At 43.5% G+C, this 25,240-nt stretch overlaps 1 protein-coding gene and 2 non-coding genes across 3 annotated transcripts in view; 1 reads left to right on the top strand and 2 right to left on the bottom strand.

Moving 5' to 3' along the window:
* LOC126204449 (afadin) overlaps positions 1-25,240 on the bottom strand; it is a 711,881-nt gene that overhangs the window by 509,201 nt on the left and 177,440 nt on the right. The gene's annotated exons all lie outside the window — the stretch shown is intronic.
* Positions 13,313-13,387, bottom strand: Trnas-uga (transfer RNA serine (anticodon UGA)). Its single transcript has one exon. It is a non-coding gene; the product is annotated as a tRNA-Ser (tRNA).
* Positions 23,210-23,284, top strand: Trnat-ugu (transfer RNA threonine (anticodon UGU)). Its single transcript has one exon. It is a non-coding gene; the product is annotated as a tRNA-Thr (tRNA).

Here is a 25,240-nt window from a genome sequence, read left to right as displayed (position 1 = left end):
GGCGAGACCGTCACGGGCCGCGCGCTCCGTTGTTGCCAAACACGCCGCAGCGGCCGACCCAGGGGTGCTCTACCACACACCGTAGTCAAGGAAGCAGCCAGTCCACACGCTGCAGTGCCGCCTACCCGATTGCACAGCGTAGTCTGCTTGGAAATGGCAGAGTCTGGGTTTGGACTGACACGTAAATCCACAGATTTATGTATTAACCACTTCAGTAGCATTTGGACGTGCAGGATATACGCAAAATCGTGTGAACAGTGGTAGTAATGGGATTGTTGTATTTGATGGTCAACAACGCATTCAGAGACCGAGGTCGACACGCAGTGAAAGACCTAACAGGGTTCCAAACAGGGAATGTTGTGGGGGCCCGATTAGCTGGAGCTTCAGTAACCAAGACAGCCAACTTGCTGAATGTTTCAAGAGCAACCGTTTCGACAGGCATGACAACCTACACCAAACACGGAAAGACATCATCGTGTACACGTAATAGTGGGCGCAAATCAAAACTAAACGACAGTGACCGTCTTACGCTAACAACACAAAACTACGGCGTCTAAAGTGACTGCAGATCTCAACAGTCATCTTCTAGACCCCGTATCTATCAACACTGTCTGCTGAGAAATCAATAAAGCGAATATTCATGGACGAGCTGCTGTACCGAAACCATTAGTGACGACAAGCAACGTGAAACACGGTGTCAGGAGCATAAATCCTGGATGGCTGATGAGTGAAAACACATCATATAGCCCGACGAGTCAACTTTTTCGCTATTTCCAACATCGGGCCGGATTTACGTCTGGAAAAAGCCAAAAGAAGCTACAATCCTGATTGCTTGACACCAAAGGTTAGGCATGGAGGTGGAAGTGTGATGGCGTAGGCAGCTGTATCAAGGTATTCTGCTGGGCCTATCATTACTCTCGAAGGCTGCGTTACCACCAACGATTATGTAAACATTGTAGGTGATCAGGTGTTCCTCATGACTCAAATGTTGTTCCCCAACAATGATGCCATATTTCAGGACGACAATGCACCCATTCACACAGCCAGCACAGTACATGAGGAGCATGCTACTGAACTACAGCGTCTTCCCTGGCCAAAACAGTCCCCGGACTTAAACATTACCGAACCCTTTTGGGCGGTATTGAAGCGCAGTCTCGGAGCACATTTCCGCCTCCGTCGTCACTACAGGAGATAGAAGAGGTTCTGATCGAAGAGTGGCATTAGATTCCACAGGAGACTATATAATCATTATATGCCGGTATTCCACGAAGAATCGCAGTTGTATTACTGACAAATGGGGGTCCAACCCCTCATTAATAAATCATTTCCAAGTAAGTACAGGTATTCACATTATTTTTCCTATCCCCTGTATGTGTACGACGATCGGTTATCAAAGAACCAATGTGATTTGCTATGTTGTTGCTCTGTATCAATAACCTATTGGTAAGGAGGAGTCTGCTAATGGTTTGCATAATTCTTATAATTACAACTTTCAGCTATGGGTCGTGCTGTCTTCAATTAACCCTCTGCTCCGCTCCACTTCGTATTGTTTCATCTAATTAGTCTGCGCCTGACAGTTAGGCAACCTTGTCAACAGATTTCCAAAGCGGCATGCCGTCGCACCTTCCCGGACATTTCGTGTCACTGGACTGCATCCACGTACTGACGTTCGCCGGGCCAAAAACGGTGACGACACTGAGCACCTGTAACGAGAGTTCAGGACTCGAAGATATGCGCTATCCACTTGCGAGTGTCTTGTTTTCTACATGTCTTACAGTTTTTGCGCAGACGCCTCCTGAGGAACCCCATGGGTACTTGTGAACAATCCTATACGCACCACCCCTTCCCGTGTTGAAAAACGAAACAGTGGAAATTCTATAAACACTGTTACTTCTGACTACTGTATTAACCATTCATTTATGTCTTCCACTATGAAAAAACTAGTATTGAAACAGTTAAGATTTCTACTTCTTCTAGCAAGTTAGGTTTCACAAATCACTTGTAGAGCTACTCCCGTAACCTCTGACGATAAAACACTACATATAGTCAACTTCAAGTTTCGTCAACAACCAGAAGTACTATCCCCAAGTTAATTCAGAGAGAGTGTTGTTTCTTGCTGGAATTAGTTGCCGAACTTGCCAGTTGTTTTTTTTTAAGACTTTTTTCTTTTATATGTGATATACAGTGCGTATATGAAATTTCTATAGTTGCATAAATATTTTAATCTCCACACATATACTTCCCAATCTTTGCAGATTTCCTTTTAATTTTGAGTTTTGTCTGTAGTTAACATATCAACATTCTTTAGTTGTTCAGTACTGTACCTAACTGGACAGTGCAATTCTTTTAAAATTACTGTTCGAGTATTTACATTAGATTCCTCTGTGTATATGATTTTACACAAGCACCAAGCTTTAAGTGCTCTCATTTCAAAATACTAGATGAAAACAGTCCGGAGACGTATCCACATGTTTCTAATTTATCCACATGTTTCTAATTTAATACCTGACTTATTGTATCAAACATTTAACGTAATATTACATCTCTTATTGAGTGGATTATGACACAACGTATCCATATGTTCCAAATTTAGTACCTGACTTATTGTATCAAACTTTTAACGTAACATTACACCTCTTATTGAGTGAATTACAACAGAATTTTAAATTCCTTGAATAATTATATGAAATAATTAAAATCAAATTTTTATTGCCCTGTTAACCACTTGTTAGGTAACCTGAAAGTGGGAACCGTTGACCGTTTAGGCCAATTACTAATACAGGTAATCAGAACAATGGTAGCGTTGTGATGATAATGGAAAGAAAGAAAATTCTATTTTTTCTGGTTCGCGTGATCTGAAGTGGTCACTACATAAAAAGCTGACAAATATCTCGTCCTTCGAAGAAAAACGGAGCACAACTAATCGATCTTTACTCTGAAAGAACACCTCCACAATACATTCTGTACATAGGCGTAGAAATAAGAGTCAACCCGTAAGTGGACTAGACCAAGAAATAGAGTTTCACTTGGCTTGTGAATGTAGAGCACCCCAGGCTGCCGCAATAACTCTTCTCCAAAAAACTTCTCGTACACTGCCACTGCGGTGATCCGATACTTTTAACAGCGAAGGGACAGTTCCAGCTAGGTTAATAGTCGCGTACTACAAAAATATTTTGCGATAAATAGATTCTCAGTACAGGTTTCGGCCTGGTTTCTTTTGTAGCAAAACAGAACATCAACATGCCGAAGAAAGGTGTAGGCGCAATCCTGGTGGCCGACAATGAGACCGCGCACGGGGGCACGTGCGGCAAGCACGGACGGCCACGCAGCTAAACACAATCTGAGTGCCGCTCCAGTTCGCACGAAGAAAGAGGGAAGGTACGACGCGTTAATTGGCAGTCACAATTTCGCGCACAACTCGTGCCGCTACCGAAAAGAGGGGCGGGAGGTGCTATACGTGTGGCAGCATCACGAATTTGCATCCGCATTTCCATAGTTACCGCGAGGAAGGTATAAAAGCGCGAAACACTGCCGCCGGCCAAATGGAAAAACGGCAGCGTCACACGTCGGAACTGAATAATAATGTCACTCGTATAAGACGGATGGCCGCAATAGCGTGGTGCGATGGAAATCCCAGGGGGTGCACGGATTGTTTTATAATGCAACACACTCTCCCATCCACTTGGCAATCTCATGTCTCCTCTATTCTCTCTTTTATGGGAAATCCGCGATGGTTCTTCACTGACATTACATGCTACACTATCTGCTAAAAAGTAACCGGACACCTGTTATTGGACATTAATGTGGGGTGTGTCAGTCCTTCCCCTTTATGACGGCTTGAACTCTGCTGGGGTCTCTGAGAGCCTGTGTAGGAATGGCAGCCCATTCTTCCTCAAGAGCGGAAAACAAAACAGCGAGAATTGTCATGCCGATACGATCATCGTCTCCGAACTATTCCTTTACTATACGCAGTACACAATGCTATCCTTTCACATTTAGCGTTTTCTCAACCCCAATAAGGGCATCATATCGTAACCACGAAAAACAACCCTGTAGCGCTACCACCACCTCCTCTGTACTTCGCTGTTTGCACTACGCATCAAGCCAGGTAACGTTTGGCATTAGCCAAATATAAACCCTCCGATTGCACTACCACAAGGTACAGAGCGATTCATCACTCCAAATCACCTTTTTCCAGTCTTCTCTTGTCCAGTGGCGTCGCTTTGTACGCCATCTCAAGCGTCGATTAGCACTGACTACAGATATTTGTGGCTTATGACAAAGCTTATCGACCATATACTCCATTCTTTTGAACTCCCTACCACAGCCATTGTGATAACTGGATGGTAACAGCAGTCTGAAACTCGAATATTTCTTTCCGCTGATTCCATGCGATTTTACAACCATCTTCTGTTATGCTCAACGGTCCCTGCCTATCAATGCTCTTGTTTCTTCACCTTTACGCTTCACAACCACATTACCAACAATCGACTTTGGCAGCTTTAGAAGGCTTGAAATGCCCCTGACGCATCTATTGCAGAAGTGACACCCAATGACTAGTCAACGCTTGGAGACACTGAACTCTCGTGACCGACACATTTTGCTATTACTGCTTCTCTCATGACAACACTGTACTCCTCACCTCCTTTTACACTAACATCTAACAGCCAATTTAGCATTACATAGCGGTGTCTTGATACTTTCGGTCAGATAGCATATATGCGCAGACTTAATTGCAACTTCGCACTGCGGATGCTGGGAGCTACCGTACGGGATACTGGCAATTCCACAGCTTCCAGCATCTTTCGCGTGCATTATCAAGTTGGACTCGCGTATTAAATTTTGAAACATTTCTCACGTCCTTCACTATTCTGGTAGAGTCAGGAAACAACTCCGATCGTTTGTGCGCAGGGAGCGAGGTGGCATATTGGTTCGAAGACTAGTCGACGACTACTCTTTCACAGACAGAATGTGTTCACGGCGTCGTTGAAAGTACCGCTTTACCTGAAAGACACGAAATGATTTTCCTTCTGCTACCAGCAGTTGCAGGAAATAGGGTTCCTCTCCGGAGACCTCCTTCCTAATTCATTCCTCTTTAGATACTAGCTGCTCAGCCCATTCTAATTATGGGACACCGTGATGTCACCAAATAACGTGGGGAATGCCGGGATGTTGCCTCGCCATCTTCGCTTAAAGCCAGTCAGATGGCGCAGTGATCAGGCACTGGATTCGCACCAAAGCGACGTTTGGCAAGTCATGTTTCCTTCACTGTGGTTTTCCTAAACCGCCTTAACGGAATGCCGCCACAGTTTCTTCGAAAAAAGCACAAATGCTTCCCTTCCTCAGTCTTGTGTAATTGGAACGTGTGTCTCGTGTTTAGTGACGTCGTCGTCGGGCCGCTGAATCTTGTTCCTTTGATGCTTTGTCGTACCCGTGGTGAGAGTACGGCATTTTCCATATATTTTGTAGCTAATGTTTAGAAATAAATAATTTAGCAGGGTAAAAGTGAAATCTAGTACTTCTTCTGAATATAAATAAACAAGCTTTATTAATAGAATTACATGAATTTCTGTTATCCACAATAATCGCTGAGAATATAAAGTTTTAATTACTATGTAAGAAGGTGACAAGCCCTGTTTTGTGTATTTTCTTGTTTGCATGAGGTATTCCGCCTGGTCTCCGTGCCGTTCCACGAGAGTTGAAGACGTACTTGGAGTCTTGGCGAGCAAAGTAGTCAAAGGCGGCAACGAGCCTTCTGCCCCACCCACGCTTTTAAGGAATACCAGCGACCAGAAGTTTATGTCAATAATATTGAAAAAAAAACGCTTGTTATTCGTTACCCAGAAAGTCTCCTGTAACAAGATGCTTATCATCTGACACATGTTGTATTTAAAGGCGCATTTTAAGCCTTAAAAGGTCGTAGTTGCCAACCCCTGGTTTTTAGTAAAAATTAAGTTATTCCACAGATAAGAAGAATTAATTAACAACTCCGACATTAAGATCACAACGAGGTAATTTAAAATATCAGCGAACCCTCAGTGTTACGGCGCAACCAACATAAACCGTATTCGTAAAGTTATGCAAAGCTGAAGTGTAATAATCATCTGAAAATAGGCATAATACTGCTCACCTCTTTCTCGTTTCCTACATTCGTCCTCCAACGCATCAGCTCAGTTTGATCCTTTTTTTTTTTTTTGTCCAAGGTCTGTTATTAGTATAACCTTCTTAAATATGTCTGATCCCCCTTCCCCGCAACGTGCGCTGCAGCTCTGTACTTGCGCCAAGTTTAGAAGAGTACTAGTTACAATCCTCACTCGTGACAGTATATTTTAATTTTCGACGGAACCCTGGCGCTCTCAGAGTTATACATCCCTGGTCACGTAATATGGTTCATTATCCAAGCATTCGCCTCCTGCTGTTGTTCACCTGACAGTTATTAACATCACGAAATATTAAATCACTGTTCTTTCGATAACAGGCAGGTGAGAAATAGCATCAGGCGATCACGTAAATAAATGAGTATATAATTGATGATGCCTTTCGGAAAACGGGAAACGGCAGATTGCAATCGAAAAATGAAGATGTAATGACTGACTACGCCATATAACTTGAGTATTTGAACCCGAAAGTAACGGCCTGCTTATAACGACGAAATTCCGCTAGTAATACAGTAGGAGAAGTAGGAAGGAGATGGTGGTGGTGGTGGTGGTGGGGGGAGATTAACGCCATGTCGACATTGAGGTATTGCACGTACTCAGCTCCGTAGTTGCCCAACATGCGGCTCAGACGGGAAGTTGTACTGAATGTGCGGGGGACTGCAGGACACGTGAATCACAGCCGTGACTCACAGGCAGGTCAATAGGGACCAACCACAGCAGCGCGGCAGCACAAACACCATTCACACAGCTCTGTGACGCATCGCAACACAATGTGAGTCCACGAAGAGCAGAACCTGCCGATGTCCATAATGTCTATCAAGCTGCACAGCGCTAATCAAACGGCCAGCTACATCTTAGTTTTCTCTGCACATGTATGGCAAAAGGGCAGCGCTGCCTGTAAGAATGATGAAGCAATGTACGAGCAAGGAATGCGGGGTGCTGCAAAATGAATGTGGCTGCCCGCATATTTCTCCGACAGTTCATGTTTTTCCGTTGTCACATCAGTGACACGATACTCCTACACATTACAGCGAAGTCTTAGGTTACAAAAGTTCATCTTTGACCTCCCAACCGGGTAATTTCCGTTTTTGTTTCTATGTTATAGTCTTATTATCTTGCATCTATTCACATTTATAGAGGTAAGATACTGCGGGATGTGTGTGAATTCCTAAGGGGCCAAACTGCTGAGGTCATCGGTTCCTAGACTTACGCACTACTTAAACTAACTTATGCTAAGAACTACACAAACCACCCATGCCCGAGAGAGGACTCGAACCTCCGGCGGGAGGGGCCGAACAATCCGTGACAGGACGCCTCAAACCGCGCGGCTAAGGTACTGAGAGATCCGGCTGGAAACGATTTCTTTCCACTAATCGAGCGACGATATTTAATAATTCTAGGGTGTTGGTCTCCCTGCCTGATGAATCATGTATGTGTACTGTGAACATCGCCGGCCGGAGTGGCCGAGCAGTTCTAGGCGCTTCAGTCTGGAACCGCGCGACCGCTACGGTCACAGGTTCGAATCCTGCCTCGGGCATGGATGTGTGTGATGTCCTTAGGTTAGTTAGGTTTAATTAGTTCTAAGTTATAGGGGACTGATGACCTTAGAAGTTAAGTCCCTGAACATCGGCCGTGCTATTACGCTTCATTGGGACACACGCCATCTAGTAAGACGTATATGATCCAGTCGGTCAACCAAATATCGTTCTGAAAATCACGTATTCTGAAAGAAATTGCACTCTGCACGTTAGCAGTATAACAACCTGCAGTGTTTGTACTGTGTAGCAGATACGGGGGGCGGTCGAGGACAACGCCGTGTGAGGTGCTGTAGCTGCAGACCCGAAACGTTCACGGCAGGCCTGTGGCTGGGAAGGACACGTAACGAGAATTAGCGACAGCAGCCACAAAACTCACCACCCGCTGCCGTCAGCACCTTCGCCCGCGCTCGCTTGATTTATAACGAGCCAGCTCCGCACTCCCCCCTTTGCGCGCCGTGCGGTTTCCGATCTCTTTGGCCCGGCGGAGCACACGGGACCGTGTTCTCGGGCCGCCATCCCCCAACGCGCGTGGTTGAGCGGGATGGCCCCGCTCGATTCGCATTCGGGAGCAGAAAGGTAGAAATGGAGTACGACCATCGTTTAATATCGTGGCACACGGCAACATCGGATATTACAAGACAAAGTGTTCTTGCATGGCGAACAGCGCTTTAGGCTGGTGGTGCGCTATTCTTACGAAAAGACATACTTCCAAGAACGTTTTTAGAAAAGGTATGTAATTACGTGTCAAGTTTGTTGGAAGCCGCTAAGTGCTCTCATTCTCAAATACCGAAAATATCTCCTAGGTAATTTGCGCGTCGTATTACGTTGCCTCAAGACATCTACACAGTTTCTGTCATACTCGTCTTATTGTGTTAAATCTTGAACATAAACTGAGTATATGACAGCATTTTAAATTTTTAAGTTTGGTCAATAACTACATGAAATACTGAAAAGCAAAATTCTGTTGCCCTGGAAGTCGTTAGCTAGGCAACCTGCAACAGGGCCTTGCCACCGTTTTAGCCATTTAGAAATGTAATATTAGACTTCATTCGGTTGCGCTCTACTTAGTTCTCGGCAGAGACAGAAGTCATTGGCCACCAACACGGATTCTGAATCAACAGCAACATATTTTCAAGAAGATTCAACAGATTTCACTACACTACATGTTGCACACGAATGAGGGTAAAAACATGAGCTGAATTTTAAATTACGCACCAAAACTATTTTTTTACATAATTTTCTGCATTTACTGGCTTTCGGAACTTGCCTATACAGCCACCTCAACACCGGAAATGTTATACTGTTCGTTTTGACAATTTAGACTATACAATAGTACCCTGGTACGAAGTTACAACAAAGGACAGATTCCGACAACACCGAAAGTAACAGTTTACTTAAGGACCATTTGTAAGATGCCGCTCTATGCGGTTGTCGGTAGAGGACCCCGTAGTGCAATTTGCTCGATGGTTACATGCCGAAAATTTCATTTCTACAAAGGATGGAGCAATACCTGCGTGTAAGGGCGTTTCTTGACAATCGGCTGCCTCAACGGTGGATGGCCTGTACGAATATAGCATTGCACCATTGCCCGACAGGGTCGCCTGATCTCACGTTGTTCTGATGTACAAGCACGTAAAACTGGACGATTTTTTTAAATAAAGTATTGTCCTATTTTTAAGTTATAATTTCCCCCTAAATTTTGTCTTCATTCGTGAAGGAGATACTGCCTTGTGAAACTGGTTCTTTTTGATAGGCGCTGTAAATTGCACAATACGCTGAGCGGAACGGATGGCATATGGGATATTAAAATGAAAACGAGACAGATGGAAAGAACTAAGGTAAGCAAATTATCTCAAAAGTAATTATCTTAACTGTTAATACAGTTATCCCACTGTGAGAGCCCGCATCTCGTGGTCGTGCGGTAGCGTTCTCGCTTCCCACGCCCGGGTTCCCGGGTTCGATTCCCGGTGGGGTCAGGGATTTTCTCTGCCTCGTGATGGCTGGGTGTTGTGTGATGTCCTTAGGTTAGTTAGGTTTAAGTAGTTCTAAGTTCTAGGGGACTGATGACCATAGATGTTAAGTCCCATAGTGCTCAGAGCCATTTGAACCACTGTGAGACAAGACGGTCAAATGTCTTCATGGAAAGTCTTTGCTCTTGCCCAAGTAACCATGATTGTCTCCAGGTGTGCACCTCTTCAGCCGAAGCAAATCGACGGCCTCTATTGTCTTTCTTCAGGGTTCCAAAATGTGAAAATCGCATGAGGAGAGCTCGGGACTTTATGAAGGATGTGTAAGGGCTCTCCAGCGAAACGTCCGCAGCGTACTCGAAACGATCTTGGCAAGATGTGGGTGAGCATTGCCCTGCAACAGAATGTCGACGTCCGTCAACCCGCTGCTCCTTCGCTTTACAGAATACGTCGCTACAATTTACGCATGGCGGTACGTGGACACTTTGCAAAAAACTGAAGCGCGCCATGAAGTCCGAACGCCCAGGAATACTGACGGACGGCAAGATTATTTCGAGTACGCTGCACGAGCTCCGCTGAGGACCCCTTACGCATCCTCCATACAATCCCGACATTTCCCCATGTGATTTTCATATTTTTGGAGTCCTGGACAAAGAAATTCGTCCCCGTAGATATGCTTCGGACGAAGAGGCTAATGCCTGGGTACAATCATGTTTCTGTAGGTAAGAGTTTGTATTTTCTATGAAGGCAATTACCATCTTGTCCCTCTGTGGTATAAATGTATTTAAATACATGACCACTAGTTTTGGAATAATAAAAGGTTTACTTACTTTTTTCCGCTTAATTTTTTCCGTATTCCTCAATTTCATCTGACTGCGCCTTCTAATTGCTGTATCTGAATCGATTCCCCCTTTGCTACCCCACTGACAGAAAGTAAGATTCTCAGTGCGACTCTACGTAAGGCCGAATTTCTTTATTTTTCCCTCACGCTCATTACGAGAGATGTCAGTCGGAGATGGTAACGTTTTTTTGACTTGTATTGGAACATTTTTAGAGTAATGCTCTCGATGAGACGTTATGGTAAGTACACCGCTTTGTTTATGGACTTATGTACACAGCAGCTTGTGTTCATGCGTGGAACACTACCACTGGATCAGGTCGGAGGCTCGATGCACACGGGTTACCTCCCGCAAGTAGTCTGCCGTGGTGACGCCGGTAAATTTCTTGAACAGTACAGCTGGTTTCTCTGCGCTGTAGTGTGAGGCCACCATATTGTGACCCACACTTCCTTGACCGTCTAGCGATTAATCTCAATATACAGAAGAGACTGTGTCGCAAGAAATGCAAGTGATTTTGTTTTATTATTTTATGAACGAAGCAATCTATATCGGCTTCGTGAAAAGAACTGGAGAGGTCTAGGAAAGTCACCCAGAACCGCGGGTCAGAAGAGACGTACCGTACAGGATGAGAAGGAAAGACTGATTGTTGGGGACTGCATCGTATGATACTTGAAAACCTGAGATCTTAAATGTGGAAGACAGGGTAATATGCAAGACAGAGATTACTACTAAAACATCGTGCACTAGTTAATAAGAGTGAGTAAGCTAAGTGTACTGTACATAACGGAAGTGGGAGGTGGCGTAAAAATAGAAAGGAAAGACAATGAAAGCTGCAGAAAATTAAAACAGAGTGAAGCAAAGAGTAGTTACAGTCAGGATAAGCAGAGACAGAAGAAATTAATGTAAATTAAGGCCAGGTGGGTGGCAAGAACCGAGGACATGTTGTAGTGCTAGTTCACACCTGCGGAGTTCTGAGAAAATGGTGTCTGGGGGAAGAATCCAGAAGGCGGGTGTGGTGAAACAGGCCCCGAGGTCACGAATTTCATGTTGTAGAGAGAGAGAGCAACAGGATATTGCGAGTTGCCAGTACACAACCTCTGGCTACGCCCATTCACCATAATTGATAATTTGGTGGTAGTCATGCCGGTGTAGAAGGATGAACAGTGTTTAGTTGCGTTAGATCCTGGGCCGTTTTGGCATATATTTCATTATGTTCACGAATGGTGGATAATTTTGATACCTTCATGGTCAGTTTGTTTCTAATGAGCCGTAGGATTTATTGACTTGTTCAGAGACTCAAAGGTGCTACATTAAAAAAAAAGTGGAGAAAGAGGTAAGAGAAAGACAAAATTCTAGATTGGTAAAGTTGTCCCATTTTTATGAAGATTCCTGGTGCAACTTGTCAAGTTATATTATTATACTCAATACACCACACAATTTTATTTGTAAAAGTGATTGTTAAATGTAATTATATACTGCACTGAACAAAATAATAGTTTTTAGGTCGGGTTTCAGCCGATGTAGGACATCCTCAAGTTTAACATTAAAATACACGGTGAAAGTTGCTAAAGCCATCGCCATAATTCTTGTGTGGGCAATTACACTGTAGTGAAAACGTTATTTCCTGTTTTTTCAATTCCTAAATCCAATTAAGACATTTTCTTTCGCAACTCCTAGGTTAATGCTGTCGCTCTACCTTAAATCGCACCGTACCGCTATTCCTACATACTGGACTCCTCTGGCATAAGTCATTCGTGTAGTCTAACGAAATCCTGCCGCTTACATGTATTACAATATATTTATAAACACCGAACATCTGCTGCCAGTCATTTCACCTCATGCTGATGAACTGCAGCAGTAGTGACGGAAGTAATGGTCCTAGAAATCATTTTAAACGAACAATATACATCAATACAGACACAATCCTGTCTGCAGCACTATATCTATAGCGACAGAATTATGTTGACACACAAGGCATCAAGAACTTTGATGCCAACACATTATTAAAGAAGCCTCCACCAATGCACGCCGTCGACGGGTTGCACAACTTCTGTTAGAAACAGGTTTCAGTGACACATTCACGCGTTTTTGCAAACACAATTGCAAGGAACACTATATTAATCCTTACGTTGTGTGGCACTATTAACAAGCGGACGATTTTGCCTCCCAAAGTCCTGCGAAACGCCTCACTCGACAAGTTATAGAACAGCCAACAGTAAGATGGAATTGGAGGTGCATTGTACGTTGGCATTTTTTGCGTACAGAAAGTGTCACGAGACTAGCAGACAAAATGCTGGGATCAAATGCGAACTGTTAGGCTGGAAGCGCGAGACGTGGAAAGCGGCTACGTCACAATGCATCTGCGCCCGGCTTTCAGCTGCAGCGGCGACGTGTGGGCGCCGTGGCTGCCAGCAGCGCATTTGCAGACAATGGGCGCTGACGCCCCTGCGGCTGGCTGGCTAGGACCGCCGGGCTGCGCTGCCGTTAGCCCGCGTCACGCCCTGCCGGCGACTCACGGAGCCGCGGCAGTCCGCCCAGCCTGCGGCTGACGAGCCGCTAATACCCGCCCCTCCTCATCCCGAGAGGACACGAGAGCACAGCGGACACTGCACCATACCTCCAGCATACTATTTCTTTCCCTTTTCTTACGATTCTACTGCCTACATCGGATACATCACGTACAGGTGGTAGTAGTAGTAGCGATAATAATAGTAATAATAATAATAATAATAGAAAGACGACAGTTGATTAAACAGGGACCGACAGGGCACGAACTATCCCTATTACACTTCCCGGCAGATCAAAACTGTGTGCCGGACCGAGACTCGAACTCGGGACCTTTGCCTTTCACGGGCAAGTGCTCTACCAACTGAGCTACCCGAGCACGACTCACGCCCCGTCCTCACAGCTTTACTTCTGCCAGTACCTCGTTTCTGCAAATCCTTTCTTTCAGGAGTGCTAGCTCTGCAAGGTTCGCAGGAGAGCTTCTGTAAAGTTTAGAACGTAGGAGACGTGGTACTGGCGGAAGTAAAGCTGTGAGGATGGGGCGTGAGTCGTGCTTGGGTAGCTCAGTTGGTAGAGCACTTGCCCGCGAAAGGCAAAGGTACCGAGTTCGAGTCTCGGTCCGGCACACAGTTTTGATCTGCCAGGAAGTTCCATATCAGCGCACCCTCCGGGGGTAGAGTGAAAATTTCATTCTAGAAATATCCCTATTACAGTTCAATATTTTACTAGAAAATGTAATTAGAAGATAGGAAACAGAGATAAAATGAATAACCATTGGTAGACTACGTGAAACTAAAATTCGTTTACTATATTTGGCTTACGCAGATGAACTAGAAATCCTTTCAAACAACAGAGAAAAGGGGATTGACTCCCTTGAAAACCTCAATGAAATAGCAGCTAAAAGAGGACTGGAAATTCTTATGGTAAAATGAACAACATATCGTAGGTTCTCCTCAATACCTAGATGAACGATCCGTGTGTACACAGTTTCCTAAGATTCAAATACCTAGCAGAAATCGTCCAATCCCCTGGACCAAATTGTGAAGCAAATAAATATACAATCATTGAAGCTTTATCTCGCAATGTAAAATTAAAACATTACACCACAGTACTCAAACTTTAAAGGTTATACGCATCAGACTGTAATCACTGGAAAGACACAAAGAGGAAAGGAAAGTTTAATGAAAATTTGGGTGCAGTTTGTGTTGAGAGAACCTGGGTAAGACGGAGGACTAGCAAACAATATCAAAATTTGGAGAAAATCTCGGGCAGTCTCACGAAAAGAAGGCTGAAATTTTATCACCACTATTCTCAGAACGAACGATAATATACTGACGAAAAACATTCTCTAACTTGCCCTTTGAAAGCAAGTTAGAAACAACTGGATACTTGAAACTGGAAGAGATTCGGGAAACAGGCCTACATACAAAATTTTACAAAAAAATGGTTCAAATGGCTCTGAGCACTATGATACTTAACAGCTACGGTCATCAGTCCCCTAGAACATAGAACTATTTAAACCTAACTAACCTAAGGACAGCACGCAACACCCAGTCATCACGCAAAATTCTACAGAACGGAGTTGTATTCAAAACTTTAACTGACCGGCATCATTCTAAAGCTAAATCAAGTGTTGCGTCTGGGAGAACATGGACAGAAGAACGTAAAAATCACAGTGAGACGATGAAGAGAGTGGCAGAAGAAGGCAAACACATCAGCGAAGTAAGTTCAATCGCTCTCCATAGCTGTACATAACAACGTAAATTACAATATCAGAGAAAGCAAGTCTATTGATCAACACCGGAAATACCGAATTAATTATCAGTATTAAAGACGCTCCTAGAACATTGAGAGTCAGTGCTAACAAGTGTATAGAAAGAGCCAAAACCGTGAAGTATTTAGGAAAATCGATCTCAGACGATCTCAGCAAAACGGTAGCTCTCGCACAAAGGGAAACTGAGCTATATAGAGCATATATGCTTGCAGAAAAATGAACGCCTCGAAAGATCTATCGATGAATAGCAGACTAACTGTAACACTATAGTCAGACCGACGGCCCTCTACGCAGCAGGGCGCCTATTTCATACAAAGAAGGCCCAAATACGAGTCCTCGAATCATAAGAAAGTTAATTCCTGCGACAGCAGTGAGCCCAGGAAAATGGAGGAATACTGGGCTAACAGAAACGCTCAAGATACTAACAAGGAAACAGCAACTAAACTTCTCCAAGAGCACCAGAAATGGCATACGGCAACTGCACAGCAGAAATACAAGCACCGTGGTCCACTTGGGATGGCCCACATCAATTTAAAAAAATGTTGTGAAGCTCTGATGCAAAATCAGATTAGATGGAAAATATAAAATACGCTCCAAATCTCATGAGCATGGATTACCGAAAAATTGAGTATGTCAAAAAACTTTAAATGTCTTGGTGAGGTAACGCAGAAGAATTCTCGCAGCGCAGAGGCTAATAAAGGAAGAGCAAGGAAGATGGAAATGACCTTTCAGCTGGCTTTAAGATGTGTACAATATGAGATCTACCTTCTCTCAAGAAAAAGTTACAGCTCTTTGTTACAGAAACAAAGCAGAATGATTATACGCAGGTGAATGCCTGAATTTGACTCAACCTGTTGATATGGAAAAAGAAAGAGGGGAAAATCCTTAGTAAAATACCGAGGGGAAAAACAGCGATGGCCGGCCGGAGTGACCGAGCGGTTCTAGGCGCTTCAGTCTGGAACCGCGTGACCACTACGGTTGCAGGTTCGAATCCTGCCTCGGGCATGGATGGGTGTGATGTCCTTAGGTTAGTTAGGTTTAAGTAGTTCTAAGTTCCAGGGGACTGATGACCTCAGATGTTAAGTACCATAGTGCTCAGAGCCATTTTGAACCAAAAACAGCGATGAACTCAGGAAGAGTAATGAAGATTTGTCCAAGACAACAGAACAAATAAATGTAGCGATGACAAAAAGCGGAATGTTTTACAATTAACCTACGATAAATACGAGCATCGTCATACTTGCACGTACAAATACATTATTACAGCAGCAGTGTGTGTGTGTGTGTGTGTGTGTGTGTGTGTGTGTGTGTGTGTGTAATCTTATGGGACTTAACTGCTAAGGTCACCAGTCCCTAAGCTTACAAACTACTTAACCTAAATTATCCTAAGGACAAACACACACACACACACACCAATGACCGAGGTAGGACTCGAACCTCCGCCGGGATCAGCCGCACAGTCCATGACTGCATCGCCCTCGACAGCGGCAGTTTGTGATTAAAATAAGATCTAGGTTCGCGTTGACATACAGGTCTTCTTCGCTGGAAGCCAGACGCACAAGTCCGCCGACAGAATGCCTCCGTGGCCACAGCCACGGTGTGAAGGACTACTGTCTGTGTTTCCCAGCAGTGTTCAGCGCGATAACGCGCAGCCAGCAACGCACCTCTTACGTTATCGCAGACACTGGTAGCGCCCACCCTGCAGCGCTCGACTCGAAAACCCTGATAGAATTTCTCACTTCCATAACGAAGGAAACAAAGATGTTCCCACGACCAAGATTTAGTGCAAGCAACATTAAGTGGTACACCTCAGCCGAAACCGTTGAATAAGGCAACCACAACGAATGCTATCGGACATGCTTCTGTGGCTGAGTTAATAGTAAAATGTTATGCAACAATAAAATTCACCGATCGCTACAGGTTCGTGTTAACACAGGAGGCAATTTTGGTGTTATGCCTTTCCACATAGCGCCAGGTACAGGGAAATTGGTACATTAACTGCGCGGATATCTTTAACTCACACATGTCTTGAAAACATTACGCATATTTGAACTGTCCTTTTGTATTATTCAGATGATTGCGAACAAACAGAATCCCGTATCAAAACAGTTCAACTATCAAATCTACCACTGAAAATTCTGCCACTAAACCACATCAACTTTCATAAGTTACAATCTCTAATTCCATGTGGCTGATATTCATGTAAATAGGGGAAAGTTATAGCTTAAGCGTCAAATGATCCCATGCGCACTATTTTTCCAGAAACTAAACAACACTGAGCCGATTAAGACTGGTACAAGTAATATTCTATTAGCATACAAGGGAAGGGTCCGGAACGGGTCTCACCGATTTGGCTCAAAGTTTGTGAGTAGGAGAAAGTCTATGACTCTCTAAAGTTCCTAAAATGTTTCGCCTTTGTGCGTCGTAGGAAAAGAGAAAACGCTCTCGAAATTTTTTTTATTACTTTGAGAGTAATGTTTGAATAACAACTGCATCGTTAGTGGAATGGCGCAGTCGGTAAGTGTACGGAGCAATAATTCGGGGCCTCTAGTTTGATTCCCGCTGCTGCCTAATTTTTTGTAATTGTATTTAATTCCTCGTAATGTTAAACTAACAGTTACAAAATTTAAATATAGTTTAACAGATCAGTTCATATACGTAAAATTAACAAATAAAATTGACAGTTATGATTACTTTAATGTGAATAATGAATATAGTTCAACAGTTAATTTTCTTAATTGTCTGAAGTTTTGCATGAAAATAATATTTCCGAAAATTCTAGCAAGGAATCATTTGCTTTATTTGGATGATAATCTTCAAGGACACATTTAAAACATAAATATTTTTCACATCATGCACATTTTATGAATACATTTTTTTTTAGCAAGAACATTTATCCGAAATATGTTACGACGACAGCCTGCTTCATTCTTTCCTCTACCAGTTTTGATGCATACCATGCATATAGAATCATTGTGGTGAAAACAGGAGTACTGAAGTGATGCTGAACGATCGACTGTATTTTAATTTCATCTTCCCTCGACGATAATTCTCGTCGTTATTGTACCGAATCAGGGGCACTTTGTAATCTTTAAATTAGATTATTGATTTGGTTATAGAAATATACATCACAGATCTGAGCCAGTCTGGAACCGCGCGACCGCTACGGTCGCAGGTTCGAATACTGCCTCGGGCATGGATGTGTGTGATGTCCTTAGGTTAGTTAGGTTTAAGTAGTTCTAAGTTCTAGGGGATTCATGACCTCAGAAGTTAAGACCCATAGTGCTAAGAACCATTTTTTGATCTTCACAGTACACATTACTTCGCCTTACTTATTGCTGAACGTCCTACCATACACTGTCAAATCTGCTTGGCCACTCCACGATTCTACCAACAGAAGGAATTCATGATTAGCAAAATATTATGGTTTTTACGTTTTGTCCAAAAATTTTGCATCAAGCTCTTTTGTTAGTTTTCCTGATTAGAGGCCAATAACGACGATATTATTATATTCTTCTTCTAATTTCGTCACGGTACCAGCTACTCCAGGACCAAATTTACTGCCAGGCTCTCACGTACCTAAAAGTACAAGGAATACCAGTTTCCCTGAAGTGGTTAAACTGTACAGTGCTGTGTAAGAGTGGGTGGTTCTGAACAGATTTTTCACCAAAACGATCCTCGAAACTTTGTAATCCAAGTTCTGTTATGCGTTGATTCATACTGGCATCCAGTCTGGTCAATATTAATTACATAATTAAGGTTGAAATTTGCTATTTAATGGCTTGTCTGTATACAAAACTTCTCTGCTGCTTCCGTCGTTTCTTCCAAACTTTAAACATCATTTTTGCTGACGAATTTGGTGATTTTTCGCTGTCTTATTGAATGTTTACTTTTGAATAGGTTTACCCAGGTATCAATAGCAATAAACTGAAATTTTCCTAATAAATACGGTAATGCGACTGTCATTGCATATTGTTGCGATGTTCTAGTCGTCACCTTTTCATAACGTCTCGTGCATCCTGAAATCTTTCCTATGTTTCGGAGTTGATGAACGATATTTTGTCATTTGTACTGCCGCCTTGTTCTATTCGTCTCCCCCAAATCTGAAGATAATCTTTTTTCCAGGATTTGAAGCCGCGATTTTGGTGATGGCCTTTCTTCTTTTAAGCCAGGGGCACCAAAGTACCAGAAGAATATTCGACTGTATCGTAATCACCGTCGTTCGCGTCTGTACCTGATGATGGAACCTGTTACAAATAAAATGGCGCTGCACACAGCAAAAGTATACGTGGGCATAGAAAGAAAGAGTAAACAATAAAATCCACATACCTCTTCATTAGGTTTGGTGTGTAATATATATATTTTTTAATCTTCGTGATTTAAAACGCAATTATCAATAATAATTTCAATAACATGCCCTTCTATTGCTGCAGGACCCACAGACCGCTATGACTGTCGGATGAAGGCCTTTTTCTTCATAACTTGAACAAGCATAACGGAAAGCGCTGATGATTTTTTTTTAAATCCTCATCGAAAGGTTTAAATTATGGTATTTTCACCAGTCACTTCTCTGGTAGAAAATTCTTGCTCGATTTCCATTTGCCAATAAAAAGGGAATGTTACAATATCTCGGAAAACAGCTGAAATCACAAACCGTCAGAGACGAATCATTTAAAAACAATCCTTGTTTTACTATATACATGGGGCTAGGGAGGTGGATGGATGAAGATGAGTTATCAGTTTTTACTGTCGAAAGTAAAAACACATTTGCTGTTAATCATGCACACATGCAGGCGTTGTCAACATCTGCGCTGGGTGGCCCATTGCAAGCTTTAGCCTTAGTTTAACATTGCAAAGAATACAATGTGATGAATGAAAAAGATGGGTAGCAGCGGGAACTGAACTCGAGACGCCGAATTATCATTCTGTACGCTTACCGACAGCATAATTCTTATTCAAACATCGCTCACAGCATAATCAGCAATCTCTCCTTTCCAACGGCCCACTCAGACGAAATATTTGAGAAACTTCAATGAGTCATATACTTGCTTCTACTCATACAGTTTGAGCCAAATCGGTGAGACCCGTCCAGCACCCTCCCGCTGTTAGTAACAGCGAGAGATCAGCGGGGAAAACGTGCGACAGCGAAGAGCACGGGCTCTGTGAATTAGTCGCGTTGTAAATTCTTTTCTGTGAATGAGACCCGGCGGCCATTTAGAACCGGTAAACGCTGACGCCGTCCTAGCCAGCTTCGCCCGTCTACGTCTCAAACAAACAGATGAATAATCACTGAGAGTGCGCGTCAATAACTTATTCCGGATCCTTCACTGCCTGGTCATCTCGGCAAGAGGTTAAACCTCCACTGACGCGAAGGAGCAACTATAGCTGGAACGTCAACAGCGGGAACACCACAAAACGTATACTTTTGTCCTTGTATTTGTTCTGCTTATTTCACGACAGAATAAGAAGAGATAAATTGCTGTACCTTTGAAAGACGTAATACGAACAATAATCAATTTCTAAATACATAACAAAAGAAGGCACTGAAATGGCAGGCAATTCGAAGTGGGTGCGAAGGCTGCCCAAATTAATACATGGAGTGTATTTTAAGAATGCCACAGGAGATAAAGTTGTTCTGGAACAGACAACGAGAAATACAGAAGCAGTGAATGATCTGCTTAAGTGGAAGTTGAAGATAGCAGTTTGTCAACTACGGCATCATGAAACAGTGCACGAGGTGATTGTGTGTTGTAGCTTCGTGCTGACGCTCGTGCAGATTCCTGGCCTCTTAAGATATACAGCAAGCGGCGCCCAAGTTTCCGCCACAGGAGATTACCGTCCGTCCTCAACTTCAGCAACGCGACCGGAGTTCCTGGCTCACACTTTGAGCGCTTTGAGTTATCAGGACAAACTTTTAAGGAAGCGCAGAATACACGCTGTGGCTGCCGCATATGCCACTTCCAAACGCCACACACAGCTGATGCTGAGACCCCTGCTTAGCTCGGCTAGTCGGAGGTTGTGAATCTGGGACGTTCAAAGGAATACGGTAACTGGGTTCAGTTTTTGCGGAAATAGCCGTTGCCGCACGACACAACTACGTCTAATAAAATTTTATGTTGACCATCATTGTCCGATTGAAGAATACGATGCTCGAGCCCTCGCAACGCGGTCCAACGGCTCAAACAAGTCACTTCCAGGTGAAAAATTACATTCTTTTTATGGTTAGCAATGAATAAGACGACCCTCTGCGACAGTAAGCCAAGCCCTCTTCTGCTGGTGATGAAAACCGAATCATGAAAGGTGTTCATAAGGGACAGAAAAGAGACCGCCTAAAAGACGCCCTCCAGGCCTTTATTGGTATCAATGGCATGTTGTCTCGAGACGCAGCCTAAGCGTCAATTCTAAGCGCTAGCTATGTCAAGCTTTATGACACTACTACCAAGTTACATCAGTAACTTTCCTTGCATGTTTTCTTTGTCAGCAGGGAATTTATTTCTACAAACAACGCTTACCTTCCAGCATTATGTTCGAAGCACATGTAAACTTGACGCTGCGTGCCGGTTTTACTAACTTTTTATATGAGGTGTAAACCATCCGTTATGAGTATACAGGGACGATGAGAAGGTAAACAGATAGTTAATGGCTAATCGCGGGGGAGCAATGTTTACCCTAGTCTGTTTCTCTTCAGTTTGTGTAGCTTTTTATAATGACCAAACATCTCAGAGCAGCGATGAGTTTGTAAATAATTCTTTGGACTGGCCACTGTGGAATAATCGATAACGATAAGTAGGGAGTCAGGAATTTTCCGCCATATCTTGTCACTACATTTTCTACATGACAATGAAATTAGTGGGACGATACTGTCCTAATTGCGTGAACTGTTTCCGGGAGAATAAGTGTCTAGTAGTGACCAAGTTTGGATTTTCTGGCTTGATTATCAAACAGAGAGACACCAAAATGTTACAAATTGGTTTTCGAGTTCATTTTGTTTTACCGACTCAGTGCCTGAATCAGTCACGTGCTCTTGTATCATCGAACGCACAATATCTGTGTCTTCTGGATGGTAGGACTTCCGAGATTTCGTAAAAATTAATAGACGGGGCAATTAGATACGAAACAGTGCATGAGACGCAGTCTGACAAAATTAATCTTATTCGTCTTCGCAATACAAACTTTCCGGAAATCTATTCGTGGAGTGAGACGACCTCCCGTTAAAAAAGTTAATGGTCTGTGTCTCTGTTATATTTCGCTACATTTTTATTACCTCTGTTCTCCCGAATACCGAGTCCTGGAGCACCTTGCTCAGTACCTCTGGTGGTGATGAAATGTGTGACCGTGTCATATCTACTCAGTGAAAGTAGGAAAAGTGGACGAAATTCCAAGTGAGCTAGCAAGCAGCCGCGAACTCGCCACAAAACCAGCTACCTGCACTTCCCTGTGTGCAGTAACAGCACCTAACCTAACCCTCTAAATACCGCTACCGCGCGGCAGCGGTGAGTGCCGCAAACCCTGCGCTCGCGAAAATACGCAGTCCTTAGCCCCCTCACTTTCTGTTCATAGGAATTCCTAGATTCGCCCTTCTCCCGAGTATTGCAGGTGTCTCTCCTGTTTCCTTGTATAGTCAATGAGAAACTTTCCGCTCAACTGAAAACTTCGCAGAAGTGCCACTCTACACCGCGCGCAGTTAACTATGTACGTATTTACTTGTCTTATCTATCTTTGCTTTTACTGTTGTTTGTGCTAACCGTCGCTGCATACTGCAATACGTCCAATGCACGTAATTACGTGTTTGCTCTCTTTAGCTTTTCTAGGAAATGGGACAATATACATGGTGAAGTTATACCTCAAATACTTCGTTGGCTATAAATGAGGACTGACTGACAACCTCAGCTGCCGACAGGTGTTGTTGATATACCTCGATGTGGACAGCTGAAAATTTGTGCCCCGACCGGGACTCGAACCCGGGATCTCCTGCTTACATGGCAGACGCTCTATCCATCTGAGCCACCGAGGACACAGATGAATAGCGCGACTGCAGGGACTTATCCCTTGCACGCTTCCCGTGAGACTCACAATTCAACATATGTATTGTACCTTATAGACATTTGTCGGCAGCTGAGGTTGTCAGTCAGTCCTCATTTATTCCAGGGAAAAGCTGCACGGTCATCAACAGTAACTGTTCTTTCGAGAACAAGTTACTGCCTTCGTATATATAGTTAAAGGCTACCCACCCATTGACCTTCGTCTGTGCGAATGCGCACAGGTTGCCCAAACTCTTACGGCAATCGCCAAAGCGTGCGCGAGTAATGAGTGGGCGGGCAAATGTCTATAAGGTACAATACATATGTTGAATTGTGGACAGTTGGGAATGTGAGTCTCACGGGAAGCGTGCAAAGGATAAGTCCCTGCAGTTGCGCTATTCATGTGTGTCCTCGGTGGCTCAGATGGATAGAGCGTCTGCCATGTAAGCAGGAGATCCCGGGTTCGAGTCCCGGTCGGGACACACACTTTCAGCTGTTCAAATCGAGGTATATCAACAACACCTGTCGGCAGCTGAGGTCGTCAGTCAGTCCTCATTTATTCCAGGGAAAAGCTGCACGGTCATCAACAGTAACTGTTCTTTCGAGAACAAGTTACTGCTTTCGTATATATACTTCGTTTGCTGTCTGACGACGAAGGTGAAGAGGGAGAGCTTCCCTGCGATTTCATCGATGAAAGTCAAGAGAAGGAAGAAAGTGTGAACGTGGACCGCCACAGTAGCGACACTATAATCTGGGGACAAACATTCCAATCCCTTCAGTAATAATACAGGCAATGATTACCGCTCTTACGTCAGAAAAGCTTTGGACAAGCAATTCCTTATCTCTGCCTAACAAAACGAAATCAAACAAACATTTTAAAAGTATTGCCAGGCCGGACCCGCGCAGGCAGAAATATTTCCTCGGAATAATACGCGTTTATGAGATTCATTCTTACAAATATGATTCAAAAAATTGTTGTTAGCACAAACATATATACTTCAGAACGAAGATGTACAATTCAATATACGAGGGAACGAGATTCTAGGTTCATTACTTCTTCGGAAATGGAAGCTCTTTATGGGGTTCTATTCTAAATCGCTTTCAAGACAAGTAGCCGCGCAATGGTACAGGGATGATGGTTTTGCCGAGCTGTGTTTTCCGATAACAGATTTATGTAGTTACTGAGAAGCATCAGATTTGCAGAGAGAACGACCACGGGAAAAAAAATGGTTCAAATGGCTCTGAGCACTATGGGACTTAACATCTATGGTCATCAGTCCCCTAGAACTTAGAACTACTTAAACCTAACCAACCTAAGGACATCACACACATCCATGCCCGAGGCAGGATTCGAACCTGCGACCGTAGCAGTCGCGCGGCTCCGGACTGAGCGCCTAGGACCGCTAAACACCGCGGCCGGCGAGCGACCACGGGAACACGAAAAATGTATGATAAATTAGCAGCCATTAGGGAGTTGCCCAGGGACTTTGAAAGTAACTGTAAAAACGATTACTCCCTATCAGAATTTGTGACTACTGACGAAATGCTGCTTCCCTTTCGAGGTCGGTTTAGTTTCATCCAATACATGCCTGACAAGACGGCAAAGTACGGCCTGAAATTGTACCCCATGTCCGATAGTGGCACATTTTACGTGCAAAGCTTCGAGATATACTGCGGCAAACAAAGGGAAGGTCCTTACTTTACATCGAACAAACCGTTCAACATAGTCAAGCTACAGTTTCAGCCCGTCTTAGGTTTTCACAGAAATGCGACCACCGACAACTACTGCACCAGCTATCCATTGGGACAGTTTCTTCTGGAGAACGGTGTAACATTTCTTGACAGAATGGAAAAGAATATAAACAAATCGCCTCCGACTTTCTGGATCATAACTTCTGAGAATAGAGCTTTTCATTATTTGGATTCCATGATAATTGCACCCTGGTATACTACATGCCAAAGAAGAAAAAAATGTGGTCTCCTGTTATCTACAAAGCATGATTTGCGACGAAATAGACACAGACACTGGAAAAGCTACCCTAATAACGGGCTATAACCATACCAAGGAGGGAGATGATACAGATGACCAAATGTGTTCGATTTCTCGACTTGGCCGCTGGCAATATTCCTCAGATTTTTGGACACAGCAGGAATAAACGCACACAAATTGTGGATGTGGAATAATAGTGACCCAATACGTAGCGGAATGGCCTTTCTGGAAAATATGGCTTTCTGACTTCTCGGAGAACAGTACAAAGACCATGCAGATCTTAAGAATTCGTCAGATGATGTATATATCTGTACGTAAGTCTTTCAAACTACCGAGAACCATTTAATATACTGTACGTTGTTCGACATGCAAACATTTTGTATGTAATAATCACTCGACACGCCAAGTAGTTTGCGACTGCTGTCGTCAATGAGAAGATGGGGAAATT

This window comes from Schistocerca nitens, chromosome 9 (genome assembly GCF_023898315.1).
Source record: "Schistocerca nitens isolate TAMUIC-IGC-003100 chromosome 9, iqSchNite1.1, whole genome shotgun sequence".
In the NCBI taxonomy this organism is placed as follows: Eukaryota; Metazoa; Arthropoda; class Insecta; order Orthoptera; family Acrididae; genus Schistocerca; species Schistocerca nitens.
The sequence above is the reverse complement of the archived record's forward strand: the minus strand, read 5'-3'. Positions and strand labels throughout refer to the sequence as shown.